This window comes from Panthera tigris, chromosome A1 (genome assembly GCF_018350195.1).
Source record: "Panthera tigris isolate Pti1 chromosome A1, P.tigris_Pti1_mat1.1, whole genome shotgun sequence".
Taxonomy (NCBI): domain Eukaryota; kingdom Metazoa; phylum Chordata; class Mammalia; order Carnivora; family Felidae; genus Panthera; species Panthera tigris.
The window spans coordinates 17,676,514-17,702,054 of NC_056660.1; the positions used below are offsets into that span (position 1 = coordinate 17,676,514).

Below are 25,541 nucleotides of genomic sequence, written 5' to 3' on the forward strand. Positions count from 1 at the left end.
ATGTCCTTTGGAGGAGACCTGCGTAGGTGGGGGAAAATATAGTAAGAGATGCTTTTATACTTTTTTTAAAGCTTTCTTAAAACGTCATTTGAAGACAGATTCACTTTATCTTCCTTTCTGATTGCTTCCATTTAAAAAATTTTTGTATTTGGGTACAGGTGACACATGTTACATTAGCGTCAGGTTATACAACAGTCACTTAACAAGTCTGTACCTTAGGTTGTGCTCTCCACAAATTTCCCTCGGTTTATAAGGACATCAGCCATACTGGATTAGGGCCCGCCTTAGTCCACTGTGACTTCATCTTAACTTTACAGATGTATGATTACGTCTGTAATGATCCTGTTTCCAAACAAGGTCACAGTCACAGGTACTGGAGTTGACCTCAACATATCTTTTTGAGGGACACAATCAACTCATAAATAACACTACTGTAATCCACATCATCAGCCACTATGTTCTACAGACCTTGTTTCTCTGTCCTTCCTTTTTGGGGAGAGCTTAAAACAGAAGAGTGGCTGGGTGACTCCAGTGACCACTTGTCTTCCCTTAAACATCCGGCTGGTGCCATAAACGTGAGAATGCATCTCGTGGTGGAAGAAATGTAAGTAAAAATTTCAAAGAACAGAAGGGTAGATACGTTTCAGCTGTATTAATAGGAAAGGAAGGTCATTGTATATCACTAAATGGGAACATCAGGCACTCAATCGGGTTGCCATATGAATTCAGGGATAACACACTCTGCTTTACTGGCTGCCAATTTTTACCGCCTAATGTTGACCTACATGGACACATATGCTGTTATATTTTATAGTAAATTGAAGCAAATAAAGAATTAAATTGAAGCTTTGTTAGAGACAGAAATACCTTTCTTCCGCTGTGATTTTTTTCTCTCCCTTTGAGAATCATAATTACCTGTTCTTAGTTACTACAGTGAACAAACAGTTAAGCTCAGAACACAAGAAAGAAAGGGCACAGGGTGAGACAGAGACCATCAGCATTCTCAATAAATAACTCAAGTTAAGTGGAGATCCGAATAAATTTACTCAACCATTCACAAAGCATTAAGTGATTACCTACATCAGCCCTCTACTTGGCACTATGTAGAAAAGGAAAAACCAGACACAATAATCTCACCACTCTCTTTATAGATTAAGTGTCCTTTTTATTACCTCGTTAGCAAAAGATCTACCTGTTTGTTAGGTCACAGCCCTAAGTTCACAAGCAGAAAGCGGTAAACTTGCATTATCAAAACATGGGAACAATCTCTAAAATGTTAAAGAAATATACATTGCACAGTGTCGTTCTCTTTGTTAAATTACACAAGCAAGTGATGCTCACAAGGGCATGGAAAACATGAATGAAGGGAGGAAGGAGTGACAGAGGTTGCTTTCATTGCCAGTCTTGTCGTTGGCAAACGTGCAGTTGTAACACTCATGTGGGAGCAAGGTCAACAATGGATGCCAGCTGGTGTCCTCAGTCCCTCTGCCCTAATGCCAGAACCATGCCTCCCCAACGTTCTCCCAGCCAATGATTGAGTACTGTGGCACTGTGGGGATAATGCTAAGTCTACCCATTTTTGCCCAATTCAGTACTCTTCCAATGGACAATTCAGGCTCAGGGACTTCCCGCTGGCCTGGCTGAGGTCTTCTGAGAACTACACTGAAGTCTGAAGTTCTCCCCATCCAACCTTTCTTCCTTCCTTCTCCCTTTCACCGGCATCAGACTTACACCAAGTCCAGTAGTTGTCTCCACTGCCACCTGATCTCTCCCTTTTTAACCTTCCCCGGCATTTCCCCCTCCAACACAGCTCTCTTGCATGCTCGACCAGCAGAGTGCAATTCACATTCTACTTAAACTAGTATAGTAGTGACGTAGAGAATCAGTCAGTAATGAATCCAGTTCCGATATACCTTTTGTCTACTGAAGACTTCATGGGCAGATAGATGATAGCCAGCTTCTTTTTAGGCAGCCAGTTGTGCAAAAACAACGAAGCATGATTATTTTTCAAATCCTGATTCTTAGTTACCTCCTTTCTACACCTATTCGAACACATCCACTATCCAAGAGCAGCTCAGACACTTCCCCGAGGTCATTACAAGGCTGATCAGCATGTTCCCTCTGACAGGCTTATACCTCTGCATCTGTCATTTTGATTAACTCTCTTCCTACTGATGGCAGCCCCTGGGGAATTTTTAAAGTTCATTCACTGTTCTCTGTGGTGTCTTTCCACCTCTCATTCCATCCCTCCTCCTGCAAGACCCATAAATGCATTTTTGCCTGAAAATAATGGGACGGTTTAGGTCACTGGAGCTCCAAGTTTATAAACAGACACATCGAACAATATTATACAATTTTAGCTAAGATGTACAAAATGCTAGACGTGGGCTATAAAACACCAGTTCATGAACCAAAGAAATTATAGTTATGAGGCAAAATAGAAAACTCAGACGAACACAGTGAGAGCCCAGCATCAAAGGTCACGGGTTGCAGCGTGTGTCGGCCTCAGGCAGATTTATCCTCACGTGTCCAGTTCCTTTCGGACCAGAGAAGAAGCCTCTACCACCTTCCACATTAAGAAATTCCAATGCCTTAAAACTGCATTGCAATGTTTTACAAGTTGTAATTACTTAACAGCAATTATTAACTTAGAGCTTGGGTTTCCCCATTTATTTGTTTGAATCTCAATCACAACTCCTTTCAATTTCCTTCACGTCTCATTACCAGCCTTTACAATCTTTTTTATCCATTTTGTGGGTTTTCTCTCACATCGCTTCACTTAAAAACAAAGAAAGAAATGCAACAAAAGCAAAACCCTCAACAACTCAGAGCGCAAACAAGACATAACTACCAGGAAGATGTGCCCAAGCCCACTCTACGAAACCATTACCACAGACCTTTGTTGATTCAGCATGTGATCCCGGGACAAAACCACTTTGAAAGGCAGTGGATAGGTTAACTATACTGGAATTAGACTAAAAAAAAAGAATTAAAAGAAGGCAATGGAGAGTCAAGGTAAGGTTACCGTACCAAGGTCAGCCGGGAATACTACAGAGAGCAGGAAATCAATGCCAGGTTGCAAGTTCCATTTCTAACTTTCTACCTCTTACACTATGTTTTTGACTTCTTAGACACCATTTTTCTTATTTTTAAAATAACTTGCTGACTAAGCTGATGGTCAATCTCTGCATGACCAGTGGTGACACGAGCCTTCAGATGTGATGTAGATTTGAGGATCACTTCTTATGATTTCTGGACAACCACGTTTAGGCTGAATTTAGTCAAGGTCTAACTTTCAGCTGACAGGAAATCTAGGGCAGGAACACACTGGTTGACAGCCCTCCAAAGGAATCAGATATTTTGCAGAAGATTAGACATCCTAGTGGACAAATAACATGGCCTTTTCAGAAAGTCAGTGTCATGAAGAAAGGGACATATCATGAGTGAAGGGGGCTGAGGAGACACAAATATTAGATGCCAGGTATAGTTCCAATTGGCTCCTGGCTGGGGAAAAAAGTCGTAAATAGTATTTTAGAAATACTTCAGAAATGTTTATATGAACTGGTATCAAATCACATAAAGGAATTATTATTAACTTTGTTAGGCATAAGAATTTTAATTTGACTATACAGAAAATGGGTTTTTTTTTTGAGATATCCACTATAGAAATGAGAGGAAGAATGCGAAGATATCTGTAATTGACTTTAAAATATCTGGGCATTAAATGTGATCTATTCATCTGCCACACGGTTATTCATCTGCCCCAAAGATTAGCAAACGTCTTCTGTAAAGGGCAAAAGAGTAAATGTTTTAGGCTTCATGGACCAAACAGACACTGTTGCTCTTACTCAACTTTACTGCTGTAGCACAAAGGCAAATATAAACAATCCATAAATAAATGTGTGTGGTGTGTTTCAATAAAACTTTATCTACAAGAGCCTACAGGGCATAGTTTCCTGACCCCTGATCTATCCCCTTCATTTAAAAATAGATGCTGGGCTCATATGCAATATAATCCTTGGCCAAAATATACAACATGGCATTACCTTAGCCTTTTAGTTCTTTTTTCCTTTGCATTTGGAACAGCAGCAGCATATAGTTCTACTCTGAGATCCATTATATCTGGCAAGTGTTTTCCTACACAGCTAGTCTTTTCTCCATCATGTGACTCAGAGATTTCATTAAAAAAATCAATATGCTGGGGCATCCGGGTGGCTCAGTTGGTTAAGCGTCCAACTGTGCTCAGGTCATGATCTCACAGTTCATGAGTTCAAGCCCCGCATTGGGCTCTGTGCTGACGGCTCAGAGCCTAGAGCCTGCTTAGGATTCTGTGTCTCAGTCTCTCCCTGCCCCTCCCCTGCTTGCTTGTGCTCTCTCACTCTTTCTCTCAAATAAATAAACATTAAACAAAAATTTTTAAAAAATCAATATGTCTATAAAGTAAAATAACCATGTCAGAAGAAAATTCAACTCTGAGAAGGCTCGTCTAACCCATGGGCCATATTCACCAGGCATCTCTGGCTCTAGAACTGATTAGCAGCTTTTACAGCTTTTGAAAAGATGAGTGGAATAGTCATTGGACCCTTCACCTCATTACACCACTGAAAGCAAATACGCTCTTTTGGGTCCTTTGGACATTGGCTATGCAGTAAATCAGAATTATCCTGCACAGTATACTACATGTGCCCAGTGATGTAGGAGAATAAACACGGTTTCCCAATGCATCATGGTAAGCCACCATCCATGGATAAGCCACTGAGAAAATTGGACTCAACTTGCACACAGCAGAGGTGAGATCAGTATCTCTCACCAAGTAGGTACCAGTCCAATGACAATAGATGTGTCTGTCAGGGTGCTCATAAATAAGTAATCCTTCAAGAATGATCCCTACAAACTCAGATATCTTCTTGAGATGACATTAGAAATAGAGAAGCCAGGATAAAATATTTAGAGAATTAATTAATTTGGACCATTGATTCAGAATGCCTATTAAAAGTTTACCTATAATGGAAAGCTTTAGTCTATCCACCTTTGTGCTCTGCCATTAAAACCATGTGTAATAAACTTTTCTAGAATATGGCATGTCATGAAGTTTGAATAGATTTAGTTCCTAAAAGACTTTTGTAGGGATGATGAATAAAAACTGAGAGAAAATTCATGTTATACAGATTCTCTATTAATAAAAAGAAACCTAAATCATGGTTCAAATGTTTAGGGAAAAAAACCCACAGAGTTAAGATAGCCTATAAATTCTCTGGAAATGGGGGGCGGGCAGAGGTGGAGGAGTCGAATCCCTGCCAAGTTTCAAGGTCATAAAAGTAGTTGAAATAAAATACAAAGCTATATATAGGACCACATTTTTCATGGTAATATATTTTATGGTTCTAACTGGGCAGTTAAATAGGAGACTCGTGAAAAAATACATTAGAGTCTTCTAATTAATTCTATGGATTATTTAGGGATTCTTAATCTAAATTGATGGCTATAAGGAAAGATATAAGAATGAAATGACTACTGTTAATTCTTATAAGAAAGTTGTTTATAGAAATATGTTATTTGGCTTTAAAATATCTGCTTCTAAGTATGATATTCACCCAGAACATAATACATACATTATTAGAAAAACTATCCTATTTCCACAATAATCTGTGTGCTGAAATTTATGTAAATTTGTAGAGGGAAGGGAAATTTATCTCTGCTCTGACCCAGCAGAAAGGAGATTTTGATGAGAAATAAAATCATCGGGGAATATATGTAATCTACTTAATACAGTAAGTTTCCACCCCTATGGGAGTTTTTTGGGGTTAGCAATTAATATTATAATTGTAAAGCAGTTGCATCCTCTGTAAAATAGGCTTCCATTGGTCAGTATTTACCTAGAAGTTGCAAAAAAAATTTTTTTAGTGGAGAAGTAACAAAGTTACACTCCTTTCAAAGTATTTTAAATTGCTCAATCTCTGTTTAGCTAATTTGGGATTACCTCTTTCATTATCAACTCAGATAAAGGACAGTTTACCAGAAAGTAAACAAATGCAGTTACAATTTTTTTGTCCACAGAACATTAAAACACAAATGAACAGGGAGAGACGCTAAAATACACACTTCAGTCCCGAATAAAAGTTTAAAATGAAGTAAGGATGCTTAGGATTCACTTAGCAAGTATTGCCACTCAGTAACAGTTACATCGGATGCATACTTTTCTCTACAAGATAAGTAAATCCGACAAGATTAGTAAAGGTTTATTCCTGCTGTAATTTGGCAGGTTACGTTAAGGATGACCCTTGAGGTTCACAGCGTGGGGATCTAAGCAGCCTCTGGGCAACCCCACATCTCTCCCGAGAGCGAGAGCGCCTTCCATCTCTCCTCTCCAGCTGGGCCACAGCTGAGAAGGATCTCAGGGACAACCACACTGAGGGACTTTGGTTTTGGTGACTGCAAAGACACAGCTTGACACAAATCAAATCCTGCCATCCTTCTACATTTGCTCTTTATGAAAAATTTCAGACAGAAAAAAAATTAACAAATTAAATTCTGCAGGTATGTTTCATCATTCCGGTGTTCAAGGCTCTCCACACACTGTCCCCCACCTGTGTGATATTTATGTCATCAATTATGCAGTCATGAGGATTTGATAGCCTCCGTAACCCACTGCCACAATTACTCCTGCCTCTGAGCCTAACTCCTGGTGTCCCCCTTACCTGGAGGCCTCATCATCTCACTGACTGTCCAAATCCTATCTCTTATTTTTCAGAGTCCAACTAAATTCTCACCTCTGATGCAGAGCCCTTTCTAACTACTCCGGCTCACGTGGGTCATCTGGGTCATCTTCCTTCTCTCTCACTGCCCCTTCTACATATATCTATTGGAGTAGACATCCCATTATTTATGTGTTTATTTCCATCTGATCTGCTCTGATCTGCTGGAGAGCAGGGATCACCTTATTCATCTGTGGACCTGCTCCAGTGCCTAGAATAGTAGATGCCTGACACATAGTAGATGCCCATTTAAAATGCATACAACAGGTTATCATGGGCAGGTAGTGGGGGGGGGGGCAGTTAAATGGAAAGAGAGATTGGGGAGCCTCCTGGGGTGCTGGGAATACTCTTTATATTTACCGGGATGGTATGGTATGTGGTAGTTACATGATAAAAACTTACTGAGCTATGAATGTGTGTGTGTGTGTGTGTGTGTGTGTGTGTGTGTGTGTGTATGTATCCGTATCTCAATAAGATATATGTATCTTATACATATATATATCTTATACATATGTATATATCATATATATACATACATAGTTGTATGTATATAGTTGGATGAAATGAATGAATGAACTAGCAGCAGAAAATATACAAGGCTGCTTTCCTCTGAAAACATGGCTACAATGGACACACACACACACACACACACACACACATAGTAGAATGCCATTTCTGCTCAGATTGTCACTTCATAGTACTTCCTCAACACCTGCCACCAGCCTGGACTTCCAAAAATACTCCACTACTGACTATATAACAACCATTCTAGTGTTAGGATGCCAGACCTCACACCCTCGAGAACTGTCACCACACAGACACTCAGTGACTCTTAAGTTGTGTGATTACAGATAGGCATGAATCTATTTATTTTCTTTGGGATCTTGGGCAAGTTACTACCATTTCTCAGTCCCATCACCTCAATGGTAGGAATAATAGTACCTCCTTTATAACGTTTAGAAAACCTGTAATAAAATAACATATTGTAAAGTGATAATAGAGAGCCTAGCCCATAGTAAGCCCAGAATAAATATTAGCTATTAGACTGTGAAATCTTATGATGAGATCACAGGTAAGAAAACAGAAGCCAGGGCACCTGGGTGGCTCAGTCGGTTGAGCATCCGACTTTAGCTCAGGTCATGAGTTCGAGCCCCTCGTCAGGATCTGTGCTGACAGATCAGAACCTAGAGCCTGCCAATCTTGTTACTTTCCAATCCAGAGCTCCACCTAAATTGCAAAACCAACAATGTCACTTCCCTTCTTGGCACCCTTCAGTGGCTTCCTATTGGTTTCAGTGTTAAACATCACGAGCATAGCTTATGAATCCTTTTGTACTCTTCTTGTCTACTATTCCAGCTTTATAGAATCCTGTCCCCTGCCTCCAATTTTCCGCCCGACCAGCACAAAACCACTTAGAAGCTTCTCCACAAAGTTTATTTTCCACCTCTAAACTTCAGCACCTGCTGGTGTCTCCCCACATCCTGTACTCCCCACTCCACTGCCCTAGCTAACTGACTAGTTCTTCATCTTAAATGTCCTTGTTTTCTAGAAAAACATTTCCAAGCCCTTTTTACTCTTCTCCCAAGGTTGGGTTACATTTCATTGCATGGCGTCCAACACATTGCCTCTGAGTCTTTGTCTGCCTATCTCCTTGTGTCTGTTTTACCCCCTCACTGCTCCATTCATCATTTTGTCCCCAATACCTAGCACAGTGCTTTGGCACAAAAAGATCTCAAAATATACTTGTTGAACCATTTATTCCGCCAATAACAAGCGTTTACTATGGTTGGTGGCTAAGGTGGGTGGTGTGGTCTGTGGCCAGGAGACTTCTCAATCTGGAGAGTCTGTCCAAGGAACTGGTCTTGAATTCATTTCCACTATGTTCAAATTAGCTAAATTAGTGAAACAGTGAACAGAGATATTTCCTGAACGTTCTGCAAGACAGTGAGATACTGCCACAAGCCTGAGCAGAACCAGCTACTAAGAAAAGAAGCTTCTCTCGATTGGGTGCGGGTGAACCTGAAACAAATTCACGGACAAAAAAGCTCAGCCAATTTTGCAATCACAATCCTTTTTACTAATCAAAGAACATCCCTAATGTTTCCAAGCTCTTTTTGCAATCTGTTCCTTCCTTTGTTTTCTACTATTATTAAGAATGAAGTGTCATTCTGATGGAAATCACTTATTTCAATCATCAGAATTGATAGGTTAAGTGAAGCCAAAATGCCCCAAAGTGGGAAATGCTGTGAAATCCTATACCTTAGTGTACATTTAAACCATTTTCCTCTTGGGAGAAAACAGATCTACAAATACCCATGCTCACCCCTCTCCACCCCACTTCCCAGAAAATTAACAAAACTTTAGCTGGCAGACAAAACAATTCCAAGGCAAAACAAGAAGGGCGAGGAGATGTTCACAAAGTATTATGAAAGATTGTGTCTTCCAGACATACACTTAGGTAACCCAATTCAATTCAATTAAACAGAATATTATGCAAACATTACCTAGGAAAATACCCACTTCTAAATATTTAACAATAGAATATACTCTGGGAATATGAAACAGCCATTGTTTCCCAATGACAAACCAATGGGCAAATTTAGGAATCAGAGACTGTGTCCCTATATGGTTTGATTGTTGTTATTCTGACAACGTGACAAGGAAAACTTTGGAAACAACAGGTTCCACAAGTAGTTCCGGAATCGCAAATTGAAGAATCATCTGAATGGTTTTTTTAATGCTTATTTTTTTATTTTGAGAGAGAGAGAGAGAGAGAGAGAGAGAGAGGGAGGGAGGCAGTGCACAAGTGAGAGGGAAGGGGCAGAGAGGGAGAGACAGAATCGCAAGCAGGCTCCACGCTCAGCACAGAGCCTGATGCGGGGCTCGAACTCAGGACTGTGAGATCTTGACCTCAGCTGCAATCAAGAGTCAGACACTTAACCGACTGAGCCACCTAGGCACCTCCTGAATGTTTTTTAGATAAAGAAAGGACCAGTGATCTTTTCTATCGTATTCCTACTATTTGGATATCAGCACGTGTCCACATACTTGGTAACTGAGGTAGATTAGCTTATGGGACATATTGGGATCTGTCTTAAGACAACTCATAGTCACTGACAAACTTTTTTCCTTATTATTTCTTGGCTGGAAGTCATGATCCCTAACTTCGGAATAAAATTCATGCCCAAAATTATTATGCCAAATTACTCATGTCTACAGTACGTGTTTGGAAAAGAAAGAGATTTCTAAAAATCACCAGAATTCTGCCTTTTTAATGCCACGCCTCAGTAAAAGAAACTGGGGATTGTCTGGAGTAATGGCTGCTTCCAGGGTGGGCAGGGACGTCTTATTTTATTAGAAAATGAGAAAATAATTGAAAAAAAGATGAATGTGTGTCACAAGGGTGCAGGAGTTGGCTTGCCAGCATCAAAAGCACCGTCCATAAAAATTAGAAATAGAAATCAATAAATTAGACAAACAGAACTAATACTCAAAAAGAAACACTTCTACTCTTTGTAAAACACCGTTCAGAAGAAAATGAAAAGACAGGTCACAGACTGAGAAAATATTCACAAAATATGGATCTGATAAAGGACTTCTATGCAGGGTATATAAGAAACTCTCAAAACTTAGTCCTACTAAAATGATCCTATTACAAAAGTAACAAAGATTTTCAGGAGATGCATCATCAAAGAAGACACACAGATGGCAAATAGGCAAAATAATGCAAACTGATCATTAGGAAAATGCAAATTGAAAATGCATACACGGTCAATTGATTTTTCAACCAAAGTGCAAGGCCAATTCAAAGGAGAGGGGACGAATCTTCACAATACACGACATTGAAATAATTGTGTGTCAATATGAAAACAACAAGAAGCCCTTTGACTTCGACCATAGACCTAAGTGTCAAATCTGAAAAATTAAACTTCTAGACGAAAACAGGGAAAAGATCTTTGTGACCTTAGGTCAAGCAAAGACTTCTTCGATACAATACAAAAACCATAATGAGATACCACTACACCCACATAAGAATAGCTATAATTAGAAAGACAGATCATACGGAATGTTGGCAAGGAAGCAGTGCACTTGGAATTTTTCATATACCGCGGATGAGACGCAAAACGGTTCTGTCACTTGGGAAAACAGTCTGGCTCACGAAATTCAGCACACATATATATACAACGCAGCAATCATTCCTAGTCATTTAGCCAAGAGAAATAAACATGCATGTTCATACAAAACTTTTAAGCAAATGTTTATAGCACTATTATTCATGATCACTAAAAACTGAAGAGACAATAAAACAAATGCCTTTCAACCGGCACATATAATACCAAAGCGTGATACCTCCCTAAGAAGATACTACTCAGCAATGAAAGGAAACAACAACACACACGACGACATGGATGGTTCTCAGACGCATTATGTCAAGTGAAAGAAGCCAGATTCAGAAGGCTACATTAGACACCAGAAGTACATTAGTGGTTCCCCAGGGTTGGGAAGGTTGGAAGGAGATAGGAAGGGACCACTAGCAGGTGTTGGAATTTGGGAAGAGGGAAAATGTTCTAAAATTGGTCGTGATGGTGACTGCACAACTCTGCAAATGTACTAAAAACCATTGAATGGTACACTTTAAATGAGTAAATTGCATGGCGTGTGAACTGTGTCTCAAAGAAGCTGTTATTTTTAAAGAAGGTCGTACACCGTCCAATTCCACTTACACGACATTCTGCAAAAGGCAACCCTGTAGGCACAGAACACTGGCTGTCGGGGCTACGCTATGTGGAGGAATTGGCTACAAGGGACTTGAAGGAACTTTCGAGGGGTGGTGGAACCGTTGTGTATCCTGACTGCGGTCCAAGGTACACAGCTGTATGCGTTTGTCAAAACTCAGGCAACAGTTAACTGAGTGAGATGAATTTTACTGCAAGTAAATAATACCTCGGTAGACCTGATGTTCAAAAGAAAATGCAACTGTATTTCCTACCAGAAAAATAGTCATTACTTTTATGGGCTTGAATTTGTATGTTGGAGTCATAGTACTGTTCACCTTCCCCCAGATAGTATATTATCAGTGGTCTCTCACAAACATAACACCTATGAATATACATGGTTTGTCATTACATTCTTTAGAACTGAAGTGGTGTTATTCCACTTTTGAAACATTTTTGAATAAATGTAAGAGGCAATGCAGCACTATGCATTTCCAGTCACAGTTATAAAGCTATTAACTACCTCTGAGTCGATTTATTATGGTCTCATGAATAAGATAAATGTAGTTTACGTGTGCTTATTATGTTAACAATGGGCTTTATATTCTTAAAAAGCATAGGCAGAGGAAAATTGAATTGCCTCCTTAAGAGAAATGTTCTAAAATCAAATGATTTCATCCTTGTAAACTTTCTTAAAGCATGTTAGATTTTTCTAATAGCAAAGCAGAATCTCTTTTAAGCTGAAAAAATGTCAAACACACAGAAAATCGGCAAGAATAAGAACAGCACATAGGACATCTACGTACCACTTACCCAGATTTACCTCATGGTGACCTTTTACCCTATTTGTTGTCTGGACTGTTCCATTCATCTACGTGGCTATCCTCTTACCAATACCACACTGACCTGATTAATGCAGCTTTCTAGTAAAGCTTGAAACAAATAGTGCGTCATCCAACTTTGTTCTTTTCTTTTCAAAACTGTTTTGGCCACTGCAGTTCCATTACCTTCCCGTTTAAATGTTTGAATCAGCTTGTCAATCTACAAGAAGTCCAACTGGGATTTTGATTGGGAATGCACCGAATCTGCAGATCAGTTGGGGGATCAGTTGGGGGACGGGGAACTGACACCTTACCAATATTAACTCTTTCAACCCAAGCACATATTTTGTCTCTCCCTTTATGTAGGTCTTCTTTGTTTTTGTTTTTGTTTTTCTCCCTAGGGGGAAATTTCGTTTTTATTTCTGGCATCTTCTTTTTCATCGCTGCCTATCCCTCATGCCATTCCCCAAAGTCAAGTTTGACACATTAAAAAAATGTGCTTAAGACGTGAATAAAAAGTAATATTTTTATATTTTTACATTTTCAGCTACCAACGTAATGAGAGCCCTCTTTACTGAAAAGTTTCCACTTAATAATGACTCAGAACATCTTGGCTAACTCCCTTAATATCTGTGAATTAGCTAACTATAGTTGGCCTGGGCTTTTTGTTGGACAGGGCAATTATTCAAACATCAGGAAAAAAAATCATGAGAAGATAAAATTTTAAAAATCCGTACCCTCTGTGCCAGGGACCATTGCCTTCATGGATCAGAAACAGCATGCAATTATCTCACTCACAAAGTTTTCTGATCAAAATAAATTATACACATGGGTAACTTAACCCCAATGTCAACAAGCCAGCTTAAACATGCACCCTTGAAGCTGTCAGATCCAGGGGCCAGCATTAACATAAGAAGAATCCATTAACCGAGAGGAACACACAGGATCACATTCAAAGACTATGTTTGTGACAGTAATTGGTAAACTGAATATTTTTCAAAAAGTCCCTTTGTTCTTAATGGCATTGAAACCATTGTTAGGCTCTACCACTGTCACCAACAGGAACAGCAGTAGTGAGTATTGGTGCATGCAAAAGATCAAAAGCTGTGATGAAAGGGCCTATAATTAATAATAATTGCTTCCCAAGCGTCTATTTTACATAAAGATTCCACTTTATAAGGAACACATTCAAGTCCACTGGATAGACTCAATATTTTCCCTGTGGGTGGTCCTTTCTGGGAAAGTTATTCAAAGGCTCTGCATGGGGCTAGCAAAACATCATTAATAAGAATGATACAGAAGAATAACAGAGACAAAGCATACCTTTGCCAAAGGTGACATCTTACAAAGCAGCCCATGCAGTTTGGGAAGCAAATGAAATGCAGGGCTCCTAGAGACAGTGAGAGCACAGTCACTCCTTTAAATGCATCTTTTTTATTTAATGGGTGCTTTTTGGAGGTGGTGACCAAGAGTGCGGTTGACAGTTACAAGGCTTGGTTGTGTACTTAACTAATATTTTTCTGTGGGTGATTTTAAATAAAAGAGGAAAACTCTATTAATGCTTTTGAATGGAGTTAAATGCAGAAATAGAAAGCAGCATGAAACAAGCAAAGGGAAGCCAGAACAATATTCCTAGAACTCCAAAAAAAAAAAAAAATGATAAATTTAAATACATGCCAATATTTTTAGGCTCCCATTACAAAATTATTCATTTCACTCTTCATTGGGAAACAGCTCAATACAGCTAATGGAATATAATTTTAAATTGTTTTGATAACCACTTAATAATCATGATGGTAATACTCACTGTGGTAAACTGATTAAAATAATAGCTTCCTTCTTCACTTGCCCCTCCCTATACCTATCTTTCTTGAAATGAGATTTGCAGCTGATCTCTTGAAGTTGGACCGGGCTTGTGACTTGCTTTCGCCAAAGAATACAGTGGAACTGAAATTATGTAAGTAACGAGACTAGATCTCAAAAGGCCTTGCATGCCTGGGAATTCTGCCTTGCTCTCATGAAAATAAGCCTGATGATGAGAAACAGATAAAGGAAAGCCATCTGAGCTGAGACCACCCAAACCAACCTGCCACTAGCCAACTTGTCTGTAGACATCAGACACGTGTGTGAGAACAGGTGAGACCTGATGAACTATCCTGTCAACACATAAGCTCATGAGCATAATGAATATACGGTTATTACATTGTCATGAAACTTGAGAGTTGTTTGTTACACAGTACAAGCTCGCTGATACAATCATCTACCTTTCCAAGTTTAGTAAGAAACTTAGATTTCATTCTGTATTTCTCTCTTTTCCTGACCTTGTGTTTTCTCAGTTACCACTATCACCATCAGTAGTCCTATGACTCCTGATTATTCAACCTACTTTGACCTTGGCCCCTCTCATATTTCCCATAATCAGTCACTTAGTTTTATAGCTTATGTACAGAAGCGGGTCTCATATCTGCTTTTCGGCATTCTTTCTGCCTTCCAGTGGTAAAGGTTCTTCATTTGTCTTCTCAAAATTTTCCTTCCCTCATTCTTTTGTTTCTTTAATACGTTACTAAAGCACAGTAATTTTCTTACTAAGTAGAAATCATTACTTTCTAAGTAAGAAATTATCTTAATAAAAGTAAGATGCATGTCGGGACATATATCCCATCTAAGATACTTCAACAGCTGCCAGTTGTCTTTAGAATGTTCTGAAAGCTTAGCACTGGATTCAAGATGCTCCATCAACTGATCCCATCTTCCCTTTTAGTCACCTCCCACCGCATCCTTCCACACTTCTTCAGTAACATCAAGCTGGAATTATTACCCAAAAAGACTCCTTCACATTTCTGTGCCTCTGAGATGTTATTTTCATCCTCTCTTCCTTATCAAACACCCAGCCAATTCAACTACTGACAGCTCTCTGACCCTCTTCTGCAGTCCCCTCCACTCACACCTCCTTCCCAGTGCCTTGGGTGAATTTGTCCTTTCTCGAAAACACCTCGCATATGCCTCTATTACGGTAATTTTTTCATTAAAGTTTAATCTATGCTTAGTTGAATGCTGGAAGGTTATAAATTCTTTGACAGCACAGCACATGAGTCTTCGTACCCCTCATATGCAGAGCACAATGCTTAATATGCCAAAAGTAATATCCTTGGAATCCTGGGGTACCAGGAGGAGAGGAACTGTTCAGAGCAAGTTTAGTTTTCTGGCCAACAGACAAATCCAGATGTGGGCCAAATAAATCCCTTTGCTCCATGATCAGAAATGGAAAGTTATGCACAGAAAGTTAGTTTTTGACTCCTTTGAAATTCTAAACTTAAATATCACAATACACCATCAGCTACTTCACTCCTATTCGAGAAACCGACAACTACAGACTATGTTAAACTCATTTAGAACAAATAATCCAGTGAAGAAATGGGCAGAAAACATGAATAGACACTTCTCTAAAGAAGACATCCAGATGGCCAACAGGCACATGAAAAGATGCTCAACATCGCTCCTCATCAGGGAAATACAGATCAAAACCACACTCAGATATCACCTCACGCCAGTCAGAGTGGCCAAAATGAACAAATCAGGAGACTATAGATAGATGCTGGAGAGGTTGTGGAGAAATGGGAACCCTCTTGCACTGTTGGTGGGAGTGCAAACTGGTAGAGCCACTCTGGAAAACACTGTGGAGGTTCCTCAAAAATTAAAAATAGACCTACCCTGGGGCACCTGGGTGGCACAGTCGGTTAAGCGTCCGACTTCAGCCAGGTCACGTTCTCGCGGTCTGTGAGTTCGAGCCCCGCGTCAGGCTCTGGGCTGATGGCTCGGAGCCTGGAGCCTGTTTCCGATTCTGTGTCTCCCTCTCTCTCTGCCCCTCCCCCGTTCATGCTCTGTCTCTCTCTGTCCCAAAAATAAATTAAAAAAAAAAAAAAAAATAGACCTACCCTATGACCCAGCAGTAGCACTGCTAGGAATTTACCCAAGGGATACAGGAGTGCTGATGCATAGGGGCACTTGCACCCCAATGTTTATAGCAGCACTCTCAACAATAGCCAAATTATGGAAAGAGCCTAAATGTCCATCAACTGATGAATGGATAAAGAAACTGTGGTTTATATACACAATGGAATACTACGTGGCAATGAGAAAGAATGAAATATGGTCCTTTGTAGCAACGTGGATGGAACTGGAGAGTGTGATGCTAAGTGAAATAAGCCATACAGAGAAAGACAGATACCATATGTTTTCACTCTTATGTGGATCCTGAGAAACTTAACAGAAACCCATGGGGGAGGGAAAGGGAAAAAAAAAGAGTTTAGAGTGGGAGAGAGCCAAAGCATAAGAGACTCTTAAAAACTGAGAACAAACTGAGGGTTGATGAGGGGTAGGAGGGACGGGAGGGGAGGTGATGGGCATTGAAGAGGGCATCTTTTGGGATGAGCACTGGGTGTTGTATGGAAACCAATTTGACAATAAATTTCACATATTAAAAAAATAATAAAAATAAAAAATAATACATTTAGAATCAGGACCCATAAGTGTTATAATTTCTTTCTGTTCTCACCCTTGTCTGTCTGGCATATTTGGCAGAATCAGATAAGTAAAGGGTAATTTCTCAATACAGTCAAACCTTGAAAACCACAGCTCTCTGTTAAGCAACCTGTTTATTTTTAAAAGTTGCTGTAAAGAGAAGAAGAAGGAAAATAAGTTGACACCAAGATTCATGCAAGAGCTACTGTCAGGCGTATATTATCTTGGGAAGAGAGTTCTATAATTGCATGCAAATTTCCCGTCTAAAAAGGAACACAGTGACCCTGAGCAAAGTCTCGTAACTCCTCTACGTCCCTACTTACTTATCCGTTAAATGAGTGGCTAATACTTACCACTAAATTTCAGTGAGATTTTTAAAGAATTTTTTCAGTTTATTATTTATTTTGAGAGAGAGAGAGTTAGCACACACAGGGGAAGGGCAGACGGAGAGGGAGACAGAGAATCCCACGCAGGCTCCATGCTGTCAGCGCAGAGCCCAATGTAGGGCTCGAACTCATGAACCGTGAGATCATGACCTGAGCTGAAGTTAGACGCTTAACCCACTGAGCCACCCAGGTGCCCTTGGCAAGCTTTTAAAACACAAGTTTATTGAAACTAATGTTCATAATAATGAATACAAGGCAATGAAAGATTTTCAATAACAAAAATTTTAAATATTAAATTATGCATGATATAATTTTGGAAGACAACAATATAATTTTGAAAGCTTTTTTTAAAAGGTGAAGAATAGAGTATTTTCATGGCCTTCAATTAGTTAGAAATTTCAATTAATAAGAACAATCGCATTTCCACCACACAGTCAAGTTAATCAAAGTACCATTGTAAATATTAAAATACTGGTCTTACGGACAATGGAACAACCACAACTTTATAGAGGAGCTGTGGGACCTTAGACAAGTTATCTAATCTTCATTCCATTGTCTGAAAAATAGAATAATTCCTGCCTCGCTGGGGGTTGTAAAGACTGAACGAGATCATGTCCATGAAGTGACTAGAATATAGCAGATAGCAAATAAATGTTAATTTCCCTTTCTCCATCATCCCCAAGAAAACTCAAGAGTACTTCAACAACGCATGATTAGAAATTACCTCTCAGCTGAATAATGCTCTTATCATTTTTCATTACTCAACATTCTCTCATAATGCTAAAATATTTTATTTTCCCAGATAGCACTTGCTTCAAAGTCACTTATCTCCCCTGTTTACTAGGTGGCAGGCTGATGATGCCATAAAAAAGAGCCACAGTAGATTTACTCATAAAAACAGTCTGACACAAGTTTGGCCTTCAGTTATATGCCGGTCTATGAAATAAAGTCAGGGAATATCTGACAGTAACTTTGGCTAGTAGAAATGCCATAGAGAGTAGAAACCCTTGAACTTCCTAACTCTCCCCAGTACTAGGCAGGATACCCTCTTTTTGGAAGGGAAGACTATCATTTTCTTAACGATGTTTTCTAAAATCTAAATGCCACTCTCTTAGCATATATTTAAGCAAAATGAGCTTTTAAAGATCCTTATCGGAAAGCATTCCATTCAATGAAATCCCTGTTAGTTTAATGTACTCATGCTTTTGGTCTTGGTCCACTAAGTTTAATTGGACAAAACAGACTAGGAGGGGCAGAGCCTGGGACCAGAGCTCCCGCTGGAGGGGTATCACTCTGGGTGCTGAGATGAGGCCCATCCATCCGACCAAACACAGCATCTGAGGAAACGATAACAGGCAGGTACTAGAAGTCTCAGTGATGGTTAGCGGCCAGGGTGATATCAGCTTCAAGGCTAAGGGAGCACCCAGTGCCTCTCCTCTAGGGGCAGGGAGAGATGCCATCCCAGGCAAGCTACACACAGCAGAGGCCCGCTGGCTCCATTCGTTCCCTCGACTGGGATTCAAAGACAGTCTCTGGTTTCTGGGAAGACGAGGAGGAGACAAGGTCTTTTTCTAATGTGATTGGCCTAATGAACCGGAAACAGGATATGAATGCCGACAGGGTTCAACAGAGGCACTTGGATCTCGCAAATAGGGAACGGAGTCAGAACTGGAGTAACGGAAGAGGACACTGCACACCCCCAGAGCCAATGGGACGGAACTCTGAAAGCCCACCTCCTCCTCCTCCAGTGTCATTCCTTGCTAGCAAGCACAATACACATCACAGAATAATCGTGAAAGCCAAACTCGTGTCCCTGCTCCAGGCAGTGGGAAAGCAAAAACATGGAGGACAACTGTCTCTGCCTTAAAAAGCTCGAAGTCCAGTAGAAGAGGCAAAATTGTGGGCCGCCTGGGTGGCTCAGTGGGTTGAGCCTCTGACTTTGGCTCAGGTCATGATTTCCCGGTTTGTGAGTTCCAGTCCCACATGGGGCCCAGTGCTGTCAGTGCACAGCCAGCCCACGTCGGATCCTCTGTCCCCCTCCTGCTGTGCCCCTCCCCGGCTTGCATTCTCTCAAAACCAAATAAACATTAAAAAAAGGGGGGGGGGGCAAAATGTGACAAGTACTGTGTTATAGATAGTTACTGCATGCTGCAGAACACAAAGACATCCAACCTAGATCTGGTAGGTGAGGAAAACCTCCTCAGATACATTTATTCAGTGTGCTTTGTTGAACTAAATCCTCGGACAGTTACTATGGCAGTCCTCTATCCTCTCTTCCCTAGAGGGGAGACATTTCTTTGACTGTCTCATCTTCAACATGTAAGAAATCCCTTCCCTTGACCAAACACCCTCTAAATTCTCTGACGGCATTGTTATCGGACAAATGGTGATCTCTGCCACAAGACCAACTGAGTTTTTGGTCTACACAGGCATCAGAAGGCCACACGGGAGAGCAGGCACTCAAAAATTATCAACATGGCTGCTGTCCAAATCCGCTAGGTTATTTCCTAAGCAAGAGTTATTTCCTGAGCTCCAAATCAACATTATTAATAATGATCGGGCAGCACACACCTCCTGTTAGCACTGAGCCACATGCTTTGCTTCAATAAATAATGCTTCGATGAATAAATGATTCGTCTTCACAATCGATCTACGAGATAGTATACGTTACCTCCACTCCATAGATGAGAAAACCAAGATCCAGAAAGTAAATAGATTTTCTCAAGGTTATGTAACTAGGAAGTAAAAATCCTTCTGGTGGAGCCAGGATTTAATTCCTGCGGTTTGTCTCCAAAGTCTGGGGAAGTCTACAAGCCTGCTTCTCATCTACAGACTCGCTCTTTTCAATTACTACCTGGTAATACTCCAGCACAATCTAAGCTATGGAAACTACCTAACACGGTACAGCATTCGGCTGTTTTCAAAGTAGTTTTACGTGTGTCATGTAACGGCTACGCCAAACCTCGTGACTCCGTGTTGGTTCCGGCATCGAATCTGAGGTTTTAGCGCGGCAAACAGGACCAACACTTGACCAGCTGGCCCCAGGTGACATGCTAGCCTCCTCCCTTGCTGTCCTTCCCCTTCCTCTGCTTTCTTAGCTTTCTGTGCTGGAGACAGCTCTTGTCCAGATCTATGTGGCTTCCTCTGACCAAAGGCCTTTCCCACTTTTCCGCCTGACCGTCGGCTTCAGCTATTCAGGCCCCAGATGATCCCCGTCTAGAAAGCTCTACCCGCCTCCTCCCCACTCCCTGGCACTAGCTGATGGCTCCCTCCATCATACTTTTAGAATGCCAGCATAGCAGCACTTAACCTCCTTGCATTAATAACTTGTCTGCCACCCTCTTCCTTAAAGCCTTACTAATCAAGGTGTGGCCGGTGCCCCTGCAGCATGGACATCTCCCAGGGATCTCAGGTGCTGCGCAAACCCCCAGCATCAGAGTCGACATTACTAACAAGGTCTCCTTGACTCTGGTGCACATCAGACTTGGAGAAGAGCTTCTCTCACAGGCTGTGGATTTCAGGGTAAGACAGTGGATCCTCAGAACTCAGCACAGAACCCATCACTGAGCACATACTCTGTTTGCTGAATCATAGGGAATATGTGATCTCATTTGATTCTCACAACAACCTTCGGAGACAGGAACTACTATCTCTATGTTACAGATGAGAAAACCGAGGCCAGAGGCTTTAAGAAAATTTCCTAGAACTTACATGACGTTTATTTCAGTCTTACGATATCGCCCAGGTGAGATTAGCAGACACTTTGCTTTCAACGTTTAAGCACTCATTCGTTCCTTTATGTGGTAAAACCTTACTGAGCATCCACCATGGCCGGTACATTGTACTCAGATTTAAGATGTAGAGGGGCTCATGGGTGGCTCAGTCGGTTAAGCATCTGACTTCAGCTTAGGTCATGATATCACGATTCGTGGGTTCGAGCCCTGCATTGGGCTCTGTGCTGACAGCTCAGAGCCTGGAGCCTGCTTTGGATTCTGTGTCTTCCTCTCTCCCTGTTCCTCCCCCCATTCCTGCTCTGTCTCTCAAAATAAATAAAAAATGTTTAAAAATTAAAAAAAAAAATTGTGTAAAAAAAAAAGATGTAGAAGAGGACTAACCAAATCAGACTGTACCCCCATGGAGATACCAACAAGTAAAAAGCAATCCTCATCCAGTGTGAGAAGTGCCATGTGGTACAGCAGAAACAGGGAGGAAAGACCCAGAACTCAGACGTAGGGCCAGGCTGTCTATGGAAAAAAAAAACCATGCATTAAAACTTCATTTATTTCATTTATCCCTTAATTTTCTAAGACCACATTTGTGGGTGCATGTGTGTGTGTGTGTCTGTGTGTGTGTGCATGCATGTGCATGTGTGTGTACAACATGTGCATACAGTAAAGAGGAAAAATGAGGAGAGGCATTTTAAACAGCCTACAGCCCACACTGCCAAACAAAATCTGGTAAGGTAGGATAGAGAAAAAGACCCACCAGGGCGCCATTCGGTTTTCAATGCATCAAAGATTTACACACTCATCCCATTATCATTAATGGCTGTTATGAACGTAATTTGTCCCCACGCACCAAGGGGAGAATAAATTTCTCACAGAGGGGAAATAGAGGGTATTCAAAGAAAAAAAAATTTTATGCAGAAGGCTGATGACTGCTAGCTGATAATGAATGCAGTAGGAGTAATAATTTTTTAAATTCCTCATTAAATGAGTCAGAAAGGTCACAGGGCAATACTAGAAACACACACACACCCCAACACACACACATAGACACACACACACACACACACACACACACACACACACACACGGCATCTCTAAATGATCCAGCAAAGCAACAATGACCAAAAAATGGCTTCATGGGGTGGCTCAGTCGGTTAAGCGTCCAACTTCAGCTCAAGTCATGATCCCATGGTTTGTGGGTTCGAGCCCTGCGTCAGGCTCTATGCTGACCACTCAGGGCCTAAAGTCTGCCTCAAATTCTGTGTCTCCCTCTCTTTCTATCCTTCCCCTGCTCTTGCTTAAGTTCAGGGCTAAATAAATTAAAAATAAAAATCAGGATGAAGTGAAAATAAAAGGAAGATGAAATTCCAATAACTTTAATTATAAAGATCATATTTAAAAAAAAAAAAAAACAGAAAAGTACAAGGATGGATCTCTTCTATGATAGTCCACTCTCCCAAAGTGGCTATATCTATTGATGACAGAAACAAAATACAGAAAGATATCTTTGTGCAGAAGAAAGAGCAAACACATTCCTAAGTGACTAGAATAAATGAGGCAGGTAGTTGATAAGTAATTTATACAGTTCAACATAGGTGTTAGATAATTAGATAAGGGACCAAAAATGTTCTTAGAGGGTAAAAGCTTACAAGTCAGCAGCATAGAAGCATTCTCAAGAGCAGCACTGTTGCATATTTTAATGTCTTCTTGGCTCATAAGAATAAAACAACAGGCAAAGTAGAGGTATGGGACTTGGAACATCATTTATACTTTCCTGGGAGCAGCATCTCTTAAGGTGATTGGGAGGTTTTTGTTCCTCATCAGATCCTTATTAGTCCATTGTCATGTCTCCATATTTTATTATTCCTACCAGGGTAACATTATAGCCATGATCTCAGGTCATAAAGCATAACAGCTAACTCAGGGGATTGGAAACAAAATTTGGAATGAAGAATGGCATGTTCCTTTACTTCCCAGAGCCTCTGCGTCCTCCCCTGTAAAACGAGGTTAATAGACAGGGTCCCCTAGAGCTGTCCAGTAAGAGAACACACACTTGAATATTCCCCACAGGCAACCGAAACTGTGTAATATAGATGTGAATCTCCTAGAACCAGGCCAGGCCCATGGTGAGCACTCAGTAAACACGGGCTGCTATTCTTGCATTGGAAAGCTTCCTGCAATCAAGAGTCAGTAAATACAGGAAATTCTGAGCTGTTTTCTTCTGGAGAGTTTTTTTTTTAAAAGAAATCCAGTGCAGGTTTAGCCAAATCAGTAGATAAATTGCCAAGTTCAGGGATAAACTCTCTTTGGCACACTCTGAATATAGCACCTAACACAACATCATAAATAGAGAGTGCTGAATGAGGAATATTTGATAAAAATGGTAAAGTCTAGTGCCAGGGTTAAATGAGGTGACCTCTTCAGATTCCTGCCAAACGGAAGCAGTAAAGGGAAAAAAATATTAAATATCTATCTATCTATCTATCTATCTATCTATCTATCTGGACTGTGTCATCCAGATTTGGCCAGGGCAACAAGTATCTGTGCATCTTCAAATTTCTATACTGTGGTCAGTGGCCAATGCAGTAAAAACTCAAGAGCCCCAAATAGTCCCTGATTCTGCTTGTAATATGTCACCTGTAACCACCCCACCTAGAGGTGAACTGCATATCAAAAGAAATTGCTGTGGCACCAAATGAGACTCCCATAAAACTGCACTGGTATATTACACTATTCTGGTTGCCTTTGGGAAATATACAAGTTGAAAGCATCTGACCACAGGCAAGTGATTTGAATTGGGATCTCAGGAAAGAGAAGCTCTGATAAATATTAAGTTTGCTTATTTAAACATAAAGCCTTTGTGTATCATGGGTTATAAATACCACTTCCAGGGATGCCTGAGTGGCTCAGTCAGTTAAGTGTCCAACAATTGATCTCAGCTCAGGTTTTGGTCTCAGGGTCGTGAGTTCGAGTCCCAAGTTGGGCTCTGCTGTGCTGGGTGTGAAGCCTACTTTAAAAAAAAAAAAGAAAAGAAAAGAAAAAAGAATACCATTTTCACACTTCCATATTCTGCCAGGGAGCAATTCTCATCTGGAAACTGGTGCAATATACCAACTCTAATGTAACAAAATGAAAAAATGCTGATGGGGCAAGGTTCTGGAAAATCGGTCTATATACCTTATTATTTACATAGCTAGCATTCCTCAATAATAAGTAAAATAAAAATAAAGGGCAGGGGCACCTGGGTGGCTCACTGGTTAAGCATTTGACTCTTGATCACAGCTCAGGTCCTGATCTCATGGTTCCTGAGATCAAGTCCCGTGTCAGGCTCTGTGCTGACAGCACGGAACCTGCTTCAGATTCTCTCCCTCCTTCTCTCTCTACCCCTCCCCCCAAATAAATAAATAAACTTAAAAAATACAAATAAAGGGCAATGAATTAAAGATTGTATTCTCTGGATAACTGGCAATCCCAAGGCATAAACATTTCTTTCACATTCCAATGTTCTAAAAATACTCCAAAGATCAAAATGACCAATGCCCTTTAAAAGATACCATTCACTTAGGGGAAATTAAAAAAAAAAAAAAAAAAAAAAACCTACCCAGAAACAAGTATGCCATCCAGCTCGTCCCATGTCCAAGAAGATAAACCAAGAAAGAAAACATAGGGGAGAAGCCATTAAACTAGACTATAATATAGCCCATCGTAGAGTAATAAAGTGTTCTTTTAAGAAAGTACTCCAGTTTATGTCAAAAACAGTATCATTTCTAACTACTCCGGTCAAAAATAAAGAGTTCCTATTTGTTTTGGGAGATTTTTTGGGTTTTGTTTGTTTTGAGTTTAAGTTTACTGCAAATTACTTATGACAATACAGTTCTTAAAAAGTGCAAACTGAAGCCCCATCTGTAATTGTGGTGTCGTGGTTTTTATACTTGTGTAGCTGTTAAAAGAAGATGAAATGCTGGCACAGCTATCACAGAGAGCAGAGAACAAGCTACTGAATGAGGAGGAAATGTCTGAGGAAAGAGGAGGGAAGTGAAGAGTAGTCTGAAAGGGATTTGGGTGGGAGCAGTGGGGTTTTCTCAGTCTGCATTAATTGGCTTATTTCTGAATGAACATGTGACTATTATAAAAGAACAGTCTGTATAATCTAGTAAAACTCTGTAAATTCCTGGCAGAGTCAATTTGAAAGTATAAGGCTGACAAGGCCTTCTTTTGAAAATCTGAGAACTATTTGCATGAGAATTATCTCTCTGAAGTGAGCAAATTCCAGTCGTGTTGACTCACTGCCTTCACCACCTACATTGGGGCTCCCTGGCCAGTGAGTTCCAGCCCACAGTGTGGGGGATTCCAGGATCAGATCTGCTCAGAGGAGTCATGTGGGGCATAACACAGGAACACAATGAGAAAGCCTGTTGCCAAGTTAAAAAAAAAAAAAAAAAAAAAAGCCAAAAGGGCATTTTGTTTATATTTTAACTCAATTTTTAAGCAATTCCACCCCAAAATCTATCTGAAACACAAACTTAAACACGGGAAGAGCTTCTGGGAACTTGAGAAACTGAATAATTTTTACAGCAACTTTATGCCTCTCAGGTTCAAAGTGTCAATGCATGAT

General features: G+C 40.4%; 1 protein-coding gene across 3 annotated transcripts in view; it reads right to left on the reverse strand.

Moving 5' to 3' along the window:
- Positions 1–25,541, reverse strand: part of LHFPL6 (LHFPL tetraspan subfamily member 6) — a 261,724-nt gene that overhangs the window by 189,810 nt on the left and 46,373 nt on the right. The window lies entirely within an intron of this gene.